Here is an 11,793-nt window from a genome sequence, read left to right on the forward strand (position 1 = left end):
CGGAGGCGGGGAAGGGGCGGGGCTTTCCTTTACTTCTCTCCTCGCACCCGGTGCCCGGCAGGTGCCCCCACCTCTACCTCCCGCCCTCTGCCCCGCCCCCGAGGCCAGATCCGCTTTCGAAGAAGCCGGAACCGAGTCCCAAAGTTGCTGCTCGAGGAGCAGCAGCTTCGCCACCCGCCGCGCCCGGGAGAGGTCCGGTCGGTCTAGCCCTAGTGCCCCGCATCCGCTCACTCCTGCGCCCCGACACGCGCGCCCTGGGCGGCTGAGCCGCGGCTCCCAGGTGAGCACATCCACAGGTCACACTTGCTCGGGACGCCTGAGGACACGCGCAACCTCCATCCAAGTTCCCCACACTGACAGCACCGCCGCGGTCGCCGGGCCTGCCGGAACACCGCGGGCAACCAGCTCGCCCTCACCAGGCAGCCGCGGCCAACGCCGGCACACGTAACGTACTCCGACGCCCTGCGCCGCTGCAGGTGCCTAGCACACAGGCCCTGACGTGCTCTCACACCTAAGCTGCCGGTGGCCACCGACCGATTTGGGGCAGGGGGCTGGGGGGAGGAGGGTGACCGACCCGGTTCGCGAAGGTCTCTGCCCCGCCTTCCCCCTTCCTTCCACTTTCCAGCCCTGGGGATGCAGCAACCCCACCTCCTCCTGCCACAAAAGTGTATATGTGTGGGCGCGGGTGTGTGGAGGCGCGGTTCTGAGGAAGCATCTAGGCCTCCCATTAACTCCAGCCCACCCTCCAACCCCAGGGACTCCAAGAGCCAGGCCAATGGGGACACCTGGGGAGTCAGTGAGGGCAGCCTCTAGGACAGGGTGATCCCTGCCCTGCTCTTAGGATTCCCCAGGGTATAAAATAAGTGCATGTGGGTGCATTTCCCTGCCTGTGTGTATGAAGTTCTGTGTTGATGCGGGGCCCAATGGCCCCCCACCTTGCCCACCCCAGTGTCTGGCACCCTGTGCTTGGCATCCATGCCAGACTCTGCAGGCACTAGGAGTTGGTGCCAGTACCTTGCTGCCAGGTCCTGTGGTGAGGTCAGTAGGTCAGCCCATGGCAGAGGGGTCTCTGCTTCTTATGGACCCTTGCCCAGTGCTTCATCCATGCCCACACTAGGTCCTCGGAGGTCATGGACCCCTCCCAATCCTGTTGCCCATTCTCTATCTTAGATGCTCAGCCTCTGTGCCAGGGCTTCAAGGCAATGCTTCCTCCAAAGCCTTCTCTGCCATACAGGCATGGCCCCCTGATGAGCCGGGGGAGTCTCAGGGATGGGCTGGGAGTCAGACCCACTTAAGGGGAAGGTGAAGGACCCATGTCCTTCCCAGAGCCACTTCTGTGCTTCCACCTATTTCTCCTCCTGTAAGTACAGATTACAAGCTAGCCCTGGCCCAGGGAGGCAGCACTTGCCTGGGGAGGGTGTGTGTGCCTGACTTTGGGTACATGACCTTGTGTGCCTGTGTATGCCTGTATTTGTGTACACTCATGTCCGTGGGCTCCATAGCTTGTCCATACACAAATGACATGTCTCTCCCTGTGCCATAATCCTGTATGTGCGTGTAAGTACGTGTGTGTGTGTTGTGTGTGTTTTCAGTGACTCCCTTGGGTCCATTCTCTGGACACTCAGGGAAACATTCACTCTCCAAAACCTGCTGACTCCTGTTGTCCTGAATCTGTGTCCCAGTCTCAGAGGTGGACACAGCACCCTTGACCTGGTCTCCTGATCTGAGCTGTAGACCCTGGGTTGGTGGGACGCCCCCCTCCCAGCTCTAGTTATCCTACTGAGAGTCTGGCTGTGGTTTCTCCAGCTTCCGACCATTAAGGGCTTCCCCCTGGGACTGCAGAGGGGATGTAGAGGAGAGGAAGAGGGGTCCCAGGCAGCTTTCAAGGTCAAGGCCACACAGGTAGTGCCAGTGCTTGCCAGAGCAGGAGTCAAAGGGTAGGGAGGTGGAAGTGGGAAAGCAAGGTGAAAACAGAGTCTGAGAAACAAGATCTTACGCTGTTCTGGGGAGGAAACATGAAGGATCCTGACTCATTGGGAAGCCCACGATGGGGAGAGAGACTTGCTGAGAGGGGATGTAGGGAATTGTCTTTGGTTGTGGAGTATAGGATGGCTAGGATGGGCTGGAGGTGTTGCCTGTTCAGCTTCTGGGACACTGTGCCACCTTAGACAGAAATATTAGTCTTGCATGGTTTGGGTCTCGTGGGACTGGATGATCTGTCACATTTTTATTTAACCCACCCCTCCAGAAATTCATCCTACTTCCTAGGCCAGGCGGCCAGGAGGCTAGGCGGTCAGGCCTCCTTCCCAGGATCTATGCACCAGCACCCTGTGACCTCCTCAGCAGCTGACCCCTTTCCTCTCATCAGGTGGAGACATTCTGGAAGTGGAAAGAAGGTGGTTCAGGCAGTCATGACTGGGAGGGGCTGGCCCAGCCCTGTCTGAGGCCTGGTGCCAGGCTGTGCCTGCCCAAGGGCAGAGAACCAGCCTCTGCCAGAACCAAGAGTCTGGGCTGGCAGGGTCCTCCAGGGAAGAGAAGGGAAGGGGGTGGGGGCAGACGGTAGGAGCCCCAGCAGATAAGGCAGGGCCTGGCAGGGGCAGAGGAATGAAGGGCAAGCGGAAGGAGCGAAGCCCCTGAGCCACCCCACCCCTAAGCCCTCAACCCATAGTTTTCCTTCGTCCTTAGTCTCACCCCTCGCCACCCCCTGAGTCAGAAACCTGGTGAGCCAAACCCCCCACCCCCCGTGCCCCAGGCTCTGGAGGGCCGTGAGGTGGCGGCGGGGGTGGGGTGGGGTGGGGGGCTGGCAGGCTGGCTCCGGTCTGTTCCCGCCGAGCCCGGCAGCTCACTGGCCCCATCTGCTGGCCTTTGGGGGAGGGCATGGCTCTGAAAGGGGTACAGGGAAGGTGACCGCTGGACCTGAGGATGGTAGGAACAGAAATCCAGGATGGGGCGTGCCAAGTGGCAGGCTCTAAGAGCTCATGTTCTGTTCCCTGACCACACCAGGTTTCTGGAGCCAAGCACTCACTTATCACCTCCTCTTCCTTCCTCTGTGGTCAGGCTGTGGAAGCCTCACGCTCAGTCCCTCCCCCACCACGAGCTCATCTTCAGGTTCAGAGGCAGCAGAGTCCCAAGGAGGCCCTGCCTTGTATTCTGCTTACCCCCTGGCACCCCATCACTCCTCCCTCCTGGCACAATGGCAGAGGGGAGCCTCTTCCTGCCAATGGCCAATCTCTCCACCCAAGTTCCAGACCCCGTCCCTTCCCGTCCTCACAGGGAGTACTTTTATTGAGTTCCTACTTCATGCCGGGCCCTGTGCTGGGCACCGTGGCTGTAATAACTAACCACTGGCTCCCTCCCAGCAGCATGCATGCTGGCTCGGCTCTGGCCTCTCCCTCTGGTAATCGCAATAAAGAACTTCTCTCACTCAATCCTATATCCCTTTCCCCAAGCATTGTTCTCATGCTCCCCCCCACCATTCTCAGCCGTATTTCTCAAAAACTGTCTATAGTCACCATCTCCACTCTCCTCTCCCCACTCTAGCTCTGAGTCAGCTCCCACTCCTGACCACGCCAGGGTCACCAGTGAATGACATCCTAGTCCTCACATACCATGGATACACCTCTGCTTTCAGTTAACTCCTCAGTACCCCAGGCCCTTTCTCCCTTTGGCACCTGCAAAGCCACTGCTGCTGGGTTTCCTCCTACCTCTCTGGCTCTCCCTCTCAGCCTCCTTCACAAGCTTCTCTTCCCTGTGGGTGAACCTCTGGCTGTGGAAGCCTCATACTCAGTCCCTCCCCCACCATGAGCTCATCTTCCTACTCACATACTGGCGACTCCCACGCTTCTTTCCAGCCAAGGCCTTGCTCTTAACTCCAGGCCCACATGTCCAGCTGCCCCCAGATGCCTCCCGTGGACACCTATAGGCCCCTTACACTCAGCATGTCCAAAACTGGTCTAATCATCTTCCCTAGTTCTGGCAGCCGACCCCTCCTACCTCATCCTCAATCTTCATTCCATGCACTGGCCTCCAAACCTCTTGCTCTGTCCCAAGCCCTGTGTTGGGGTGCAGAAGCCTCACAATAGCCCTTTGTAGTGGGTATCATCATTACTATTTTACATTCAAGGAAACTGAGGCTTCCGGAGGCTAGGAAAATTGTTCAAGGTCTCAAACTCAGGTTCACTTAAGTTTGAATCTTGGACCAGCCCCAAGATTCAAAATCAAGTGTACCAGAGCCCGAAGTCTGGCTCTGTTAATGCAGAGCTAAGTTTGCCACATGTGCCCTCTTAGACTTCATTCTGAGGGCAAAGGAGAGCTGGGAATGGTCTTGAGCAAATAAGGCCCCTGTCCCAGTTGGCCAGGAAATGGGTTTGGGGACAAGGAAAGAGGGGAGGCAGGGAGTCCTGTTGGTGCATCCCTACGAGGGACAGAAGCAAAGGTCTGTTTTGGATAAACAGCCGAAAGTGCTTGTGGACATATGAGGGCTGAGCCCAGAGGTAGCTGGGTGCCCATGGTCCCCAGCACATCGCTCACGTGGCACAAGAGCCTGGGAGACTGCCAACTCACTGGGCATGAACTGAGTCCCCCATCCCTCTCCTCTAGGCTGTGCACCTGGAAGTCAGGCCCTTCGCTTACTGGGGAGAAGGGATGGGGAAATGCAGGAAGCCAGGAGTATCACTTGCATTTTCAAACCGTGTCCAGCACCCTTCTCTGAACTTTTCTTTTGCTTCCAGGATTGAAGGCAGGTATTTGGGGATTAGGGCCCTCGAGTTTGGAAAACACTAAGAGAATTTGCTCTAAAGGGTTTTCTGGACCAGCCCCAGGGGAAAGGCAAGCCCCAGCTGAGAACACTTGCTGGGACAGCTTGGCTGACTCCAGGTGAAACTGGTCTTCTTGGGTCCTGCAGTGAGGCTCTGAGTTATTCATAATCCTCTGCCACATTTACTATGTGCTTGCTGTGTGCCAGTCCTTGTGTTTGACTTCCTCATACTTAATTTTATTTACTATCCTCACATTATCCCTATGAAGCAGGTACAACCATTCTATACATAAGAAAACAGACTCAGAGAGATTCAGTGACATGCCCTAGGTCACTCAGCCGTCCAGACACCCTGCTCCCAACCATCAGGCAGCACTGCCCCCTGGCCTTCAGCCTAGGAGGTTGGCATTATTCAGTGGGCAACACCCAGGTGAAAGACTATCAACCTTTTAAAATTTGCTTCTGGGACTTTAGGGTTTTTGAGCATGAGCCACCCATTTTTCTTGCTTGGCCCTGTGATAAGACTTTTTCTGCTCCAAAAAATTTTAAAAAATAAAATAAAATAAAATAAAATTTGCTTCTGGATTAGAAACATGTCTCCCAATGGTAGAATTAAGGCAAGTTGTTAAAACTAATTCCAAAACTTGCTTCCTTACAACTTCCATCACCCTGATTCAGGCCTTTTCTTGGCAGAACAACTGCAAAAGATACAAAAATTAGTTGCTGTTGGCTGGCTGGTTTAATTTATTTGCATATACATAATTCAGTCCCACCCCTTGTGGCTAACACCCTCCTTGGGGAGCTGTGGCTGTTTTCTGATTGCTGGTGGGGAGGCCTGTGTGTGTTGTTTTTTCAAATAAACTGAAACCAGATGGAGGGGGTTTTGTTCACTGCCCTGCCTCCAATTTTCTCCAGCAAATTCCTTGAAAAGCCAACCACCTATGAGTGGTGCCTATTCTCCTTGGAGGTCCCTCACCGCTGGTATGCAAATGGCAAGTGGGGCTGGGATTTCTAAAAGTGAAAACAAAGAGAGGAGAAAGAAGCTTCTTGGCGCAAGGGCTTTCAGGCACATGGCCCGAAATCATCTCCCTGTGGAGTCCTGATTTTAGGTCTGCACTTACAGTTTCTGTCCTCATCTCCTTCCCTCTCCCCTGAGTTGGGGATTGAGCTGGGCTTGAGTCAAAATCACCTGGACCAATCACTTGGTGAAAATATGGATTTCAGAGCTCACTCCATACCTCCTTTGCAGCGCTAGCAACTGGCATGAGACCCCAACTCTCAGGATGGGTTGATCTTTGAGTCAGTGGAGAGGGTTATCTTCTAGAAGGGGCCCAAGCCACTCTTGCTTTCATCCTGGGAAGACCAGTTGCTCAAGATGGTTATAGAAATATTTTTAATCGCCAGCCAGGTCTAAGGCTTTGTAATGCCCCTCGAGCACCTCATCAAGAGATTCCTTGTTCAGAGAGATAAGCGAGGGTACCCACTGGTCACAGTGCCAGGGGTTAACATTTTTCTTTGGAAGTTGAATTGTGCATTGTCATAGTGAAGTATGACCCAGTCCCCAGGCTGGGAGAACACTTCTTTCCCAGCTCCAACCTTCATTCCTAGCTCATATCTCTGTTCTTTCGGATTCCAAGGCTTTTTAGATAATTGTGTCAGGTTACATAAGCTTTCGAGATATGAACACTCAAAGGAAATTCCTCTGGGAGCAGGCATGAGGGGTTCTGCCACATAGTTTGCTTTAAAGTATTTGAGGAAAAATTCAGGTGCCTCAGCCCTGCACATTTCTGAAATAAAGTAAGAATAGTCAATGACTTTGTATGCATGTACCATTCCCCATAGAAATGAGGAAGCAAAAAGACAGATATCATGCTGAATAGAGAAACCCCTCCCAGGGGAGCACGTGCAGGGCCAGGTGGAGGCCAGTTGCAAAGAGGGCAGCTTTGACCGGGCTGCCATGGAAATCCTTATCAGCGCAGGATACCTTTTTTTTTTTTCCCCTGTCTGCATCTGAGATAACACATGTGGTAAATACAGGCCTTCCATTTTCCAAGAAACATAAAATAAAAACTGAATTACTGGCAGAGAAGCTTTAAAATCTTTGGTTCCTAGGACACTGTGAATACATTCTCCACACGCCGTGATCTTTATTTCATTTGCCTCCGAGGGATGGCCCTGCATCATCTCTGTTGCATAAGGTGCTGTTTCCAAACACCTTGTTCCTAACTGGAGACACAGAATAAGTTTTATCTAGGTCTGAGAGAGTTCTGGAGGGATGACATCGCGTTCCAAGCTGCACTGGTCAGAGTCAACAGTGAGAAAGCTGCCAGAGTCTTCTCACCAAGGAAGCTGAGAGAATATTGTAAATACCAAATGGCACTTCTTTCTTAAAGCATAAAATGGTCACAAAAACTACTTAACAAGGAAAAATTAATGGAAGGAAAATGTCTTGAATGTAGCAAATAAAAAAAATCTTTACAGGGGACATGGAAATAATAGATTTACTATGATGAAGGGACGGTAATATAGGAAAGTCAATTTTTACACCAAAAATGATTCAACAAGTATTATTTATCTTACAAAAGGCTTCACAAAAGAATTCCTATAAGTAGCTCTATCCTTTCATTTGTTTGTTCCCTCCTTCGTTCATTCAACAAACAACTATTGAGTGCTTACTGTGTTCCAGGCTCCATGCTTAGGGAAGCCATGGTGAGTTAGATAAATATTCCTCCCCTTGTGGTCTCTGTGTCTGGCTGGAGGACAGCCCCTAATCAGATCACTATACAATCAAGGAGCCACTACTGACAGAAGGAACTAGACAGCAGAGTCTTGTGACCTCTTCTATTCTGAGGGTCAGAGAAAGTTTTCCTGGAGGAAGTGATGTTCCAGGTAGCAAAAGCATCACATGCAAAGGCCCCTAGTATAAGAGGGAGTCTCGTCCTTCAAGGAAAGGGAGGCCAGGAGGCTGCAGAGGTCAGCTGGAGCCAGGGGGCAAGGGAGGTTTTGGAGGAGGTTTTTATTCTAATTTCATGGTATATCGAAATACTGCTCCCCGGGGAGCAGGGAGAGTCATTGAGAGTTGTAGCAAGAAGTAAAATAATCAGTTTGCCTTTTTTTCTTTCCTTTTTTTTTTTTTTAAAGACAGCCACAGGCTGTGAGGAGAACGGACTGATGGGGATGGGGAGCCTGCAGTGGAAGCGAAAGACCAGTCATGAGGGCGCTATGTTTGCCAGGGCAAGAGATGCTGGTGGCCATGGGGACAAGCCAAGTGGATGGGCTGACTCATCCAAGGCCCACTGGAAAGTGTACTGTGACCCAGACAAAATGGACCCAGAGAGCAAGAGCTGTGGCTAACCGTATCCCACCAGGTGAATTTGATAATTAAAATTTAACTCCATTTGTTAATGAAATGGAGAGGATCATTTCCTGATTGAAAGACAAGTAGGGTCTAGATTATACGTATCAATGTCCACTACCAATGGGACATTCTGTGTGCTTCATAGGCAGGACCACATTTTTAGGCCTCATCATGGCTCTATGCTGTAGCTATTGTTATCCCTGTTTCACATAGGAGCAAACTGAGATTTAGAGAGGTTAAGGAATTTGCCCAGCTGGTGACTGGCAGAGCTCGGATTGAAACAGGTAACCACTGACATGCCCTGGGACAAGTGACAAGTCCCAGGAAGCCTGGGCATACATTGGCTCTAATTAAGAATGGGCTGCTGGATCCAGCCCAGGGTGGGAGGAGCTGCCTAGGAGTCTCTTCTGGCAACTCTAGGAGTCAGGTAAGCTAGCTTGGAACCTTGTCACACACATGTGCACAAGTTCTTTAAACCACAGTTGGGTTTTTTTGTCCCTACAGCCTGGGCTGTTCACCCTGGGCAGACCTGCCTTGCTGGTCAGGGGCAGCTGCTCTGAGCAGGAACAAGTCCTGCCCTAAGAGATGACTTCTGTCCCAGAAAAATGTGTCTCATGTTTTCATAGAAACTGGCTAGAGGGGGCAGTAGGAGCTGAAACTACACTCAAAGTAAAGGGAACCCTGTGGGAAAGAGCCTGGGGTGGGAGCGAAAGACTTGGGTTCCAGGAATTGCACCAATCAGGGGACGGGGATGAGGAGGTGGACGGGAGCTCGCTGGGCTGGGCTTTGGAAGCCATGCTTTGGCATTTCAATGGATCCTAAAGGCAAAAGGAAGCCCTGGAAGTATCTTAAACAGAAGACTGATTAGGTGGTGTTAGCAATGTGTGGCCTTCCTCAGTAGGTGATGCCCTGGGCCGTGTCAGGTTCTGGATTGGTTACCACACCAGGATGACAGACTCAGAACACCATCAAATTGCCTGTGCCTTTAAGAAGCAAATTTGGCCAGAGGGAGTCTTCTTTTCAGAGAGCTTGGCCTGAAGTCACTCAGATAGACATCCAGGGAATCTGGGCAGTCATTTTTGTTTCAAATGAAATAGCTTTAATTGGATAAATGCATGTATATACTTAACCCTATTTGAAACCCACTGTATTAGTTTCCTATTGCTGATACAACAAAGTGCCACAAATTCAGTGGCTTAAAACAACATGAATTTATTATCTTGCAGTTCTGGAGGTCAGAAGTTTGAAATGGGTCTCACTGGGCTAATGTCAAGGGGTCAGCTGACTGGTTCCTTCTGGAGGCTCTAGGGGAGGATCTGTTCCCTTACCTTTTCCAGATTCTAGAGGACACCTGTATTCGTTGGCTCATGGCTTCTTCCTCTATCTTCAAAGCCAGAAGTATACTGTCTTCAAATCTCTCTGACCTCTGCTTTCATCATCACATCTCCTCCCACTCTGACCCTCCCATGACTCTCTCTTATAAGGGCCCTTGTGATTATACTGAGCTCACCTGGATAATCCAGGATAATCTCTCCCATCTCAAGATCCTTATCATATCTGCAAAGTACACTTTGCCATGTGAGGTAACATATTCATAGGTTCCAGAAATTAGGATATGGACATCTTTGGGAAGCCGTTATTCAGACTACCACCCACTTTAACAAATAAAGAGAAGGAATGATAAGCCTGGCAGCTGGGAGGAGAATGCACTGGAAGCAGGCAGGCTGATGTTAGGGAGACAGACAGAACGCTGCTGCAGAGTCAGCAAGAAAGATGCTGGTGGTCTGGGCTACAGTGGGGTGGGAAGAATGAACACAGGACGTATTTCAGAGGGAAGACTGCCTGGTCTTGGGGACTGTATGGGTTAGCTGGGCAAGGACTAGGAGGAGACTGGGTAGGTAGTGGTGCCCTTCAGAGGGCCTGAAGGGAGGAGCAGGTTGTGGGAAGGACGAAGAGGGCATAGAGGGGTATGCTGCATTTAGATACCCACGGGACATCTAGAAGTGCCTGGGAGGCAGATGGACCCAGGGTCCAGAAGGCTTGACTCTCCAGTCCCTCCCTTCCCTGTGGGCATAGAAGGGCTCACCCTCCACCTTGATTTCTGGGTCACCATCTCTTTTCGACCCTAAGTTCTACAATTCCAGATAAGAGTTGAGGAGTCATCTTGTATTTCTGAGGCCAGAGTAGCACTGATATTTATTCCATATCAAGTTTGAGTTTATCAGTCCTGGAAACAAGAATTTGTATGGTAGAGAGATAAAGACACTTGCACAGGACCCACAATTGGCATATGACAGAGCAGGAGTTGCTATGTTGCTTTTGTTGTATGCTTGTGGCTGATAATTTTAGTGATAGGGATGTTTTCTGTCCAGCCCATTCTGAGCAGGTAGCCAGCCAGCTGCTCACCTTTTTAGGGCCTTGGAGATATGGATAGGACACCTGGTGGAAGACAAAGTCTCTTCCTGTCTTTTGAGAAAGCCTGAGCTCATAGGAGGGTTCATTCTGAGTGTCCCCAAGTGGAGGGGAGAGGGAGCATTCAGGGAAACCAAGTTCAGCAGGGAGGTCCCTCAGGCAGGGAAAGGGAAGACAGTCTGCAGGCCCTGGAACAGAGGAAGCAAGTGCCTGTCCCCTGGCAGCCCCGGTGCAGCAGGCATGGCCCCACAAGGCCCAAATCTAAAAGTCCTGTGGGTGGGACAATGGCTGTGGCCTTAGTACCAGAGAGGACCCATGACCAGACAGTGCTTCTCACAGTGTTTGCTCCTGCAGGAGATCCTGAGTCCTTGGAATAACCTGGGTAAAGAGGAGCCTAGTAGAGACCAAGACTGAATTTCCCATCAGCCTGGAATATGGGAGCTCCCAGTAGGATTTATGCTTGATTTCAAGGAAATAAAGAGGGCTTCCTTGGTGGCGCAGTGGTTAAAAATCCACCTGCCAATGCAGGGGACACAGGTTCGATCCCTGGTCCGGGAAGATCCCACATGCTGCGGAGCAACTAAGCCCGTGCGCCACAACTACTGAGCCTGCGCTCTAGAGCCCGCAAGCCACAACTACTGAGCCCACGTGCCACAACTACTGAAGCCCACGCGGCTAGAGCCCATGCTCCACAACAAGAGAAGCCACGACAATGAGAAGCTCGCACACCCCAACGAAGAGTAGCCCCCGCTCACCGCAACTAGAGAAAGCCTGCGCACAGCAACGAAGACCCAACACAGCCAAAAAAATAAATAAATAAATTTATAAATAAAGGAAATAAAGAAAGAAGATGTTATTATTATTACCACCACTACTACTATTATTTGGCTGCACCACGGGTCTTGTGGGACCTTAGTTCCCCGACCAGAGATTGAACAGGACCAGGGATTGAACCCGACTAGGAATTGACCCCAGGCCATTGACAGTGAGAGCGCAGAGTCCTAACCACTGGACTGCCAGGGAAGTCCCAGAAAGGAGATATTTTGAGCTCTTATACTTCACACTTTATATTATGGGCCACAATATGTATACTGTATTTATTTGTCTCTAGATCTGTCTTCCCCTTAGCCTGTAATCTCCCTGAAAGACAGGGATCTCGTGGGTGTTCCCCATGGTATGTCCAGTGCCCAGCACATACGCATTAAAAAGTGGGCAGGCTGACTGGGGGTCTCCCTGAGAGTGGTGGGCTCAGGGGGGAAACTGGAGG

The 11,793-nt window shown here is 51.4% G+C and overlaps 1 long non-coding RNA gene across 1 annotated transcript; it reads left to right on the forward strand.

Annotated features, from left to right (window-relative positions):
* Window positions 1–92: 92 nt before the first annotated feature.
* Window positions 93–11,373, forward strand: LOC133078603 (uncharacterized). The gene is made up of 3 exons (XR_009697910.1): window positions 93–280; window positions 7,898–8,124; window positions 10,881–11,373. It is a non-coding gene; the product is annotated as an uncharacterized LOC133078603 (long non-coding RNA).
* Window positions 11,374–11,793: the final 420 nt, after the last annotated feature.

This window comes from Eubalaena glacialis, chromosome 18 (assembly GCF_028564815.1).
Source record: "Eubalaena glacialis isolate mEubGla1 chromosome 18, mEubGla1.1.hap2.+ XY, whole genome shotgun sequence".
In the NCBI taxonomy this organism is placed as follows: Eukaryota; Metazoa; Chordata; class Mammalia; order Artiodactyla; family Balaenidae; genus Eubalaena; species Eubalaena glacialis.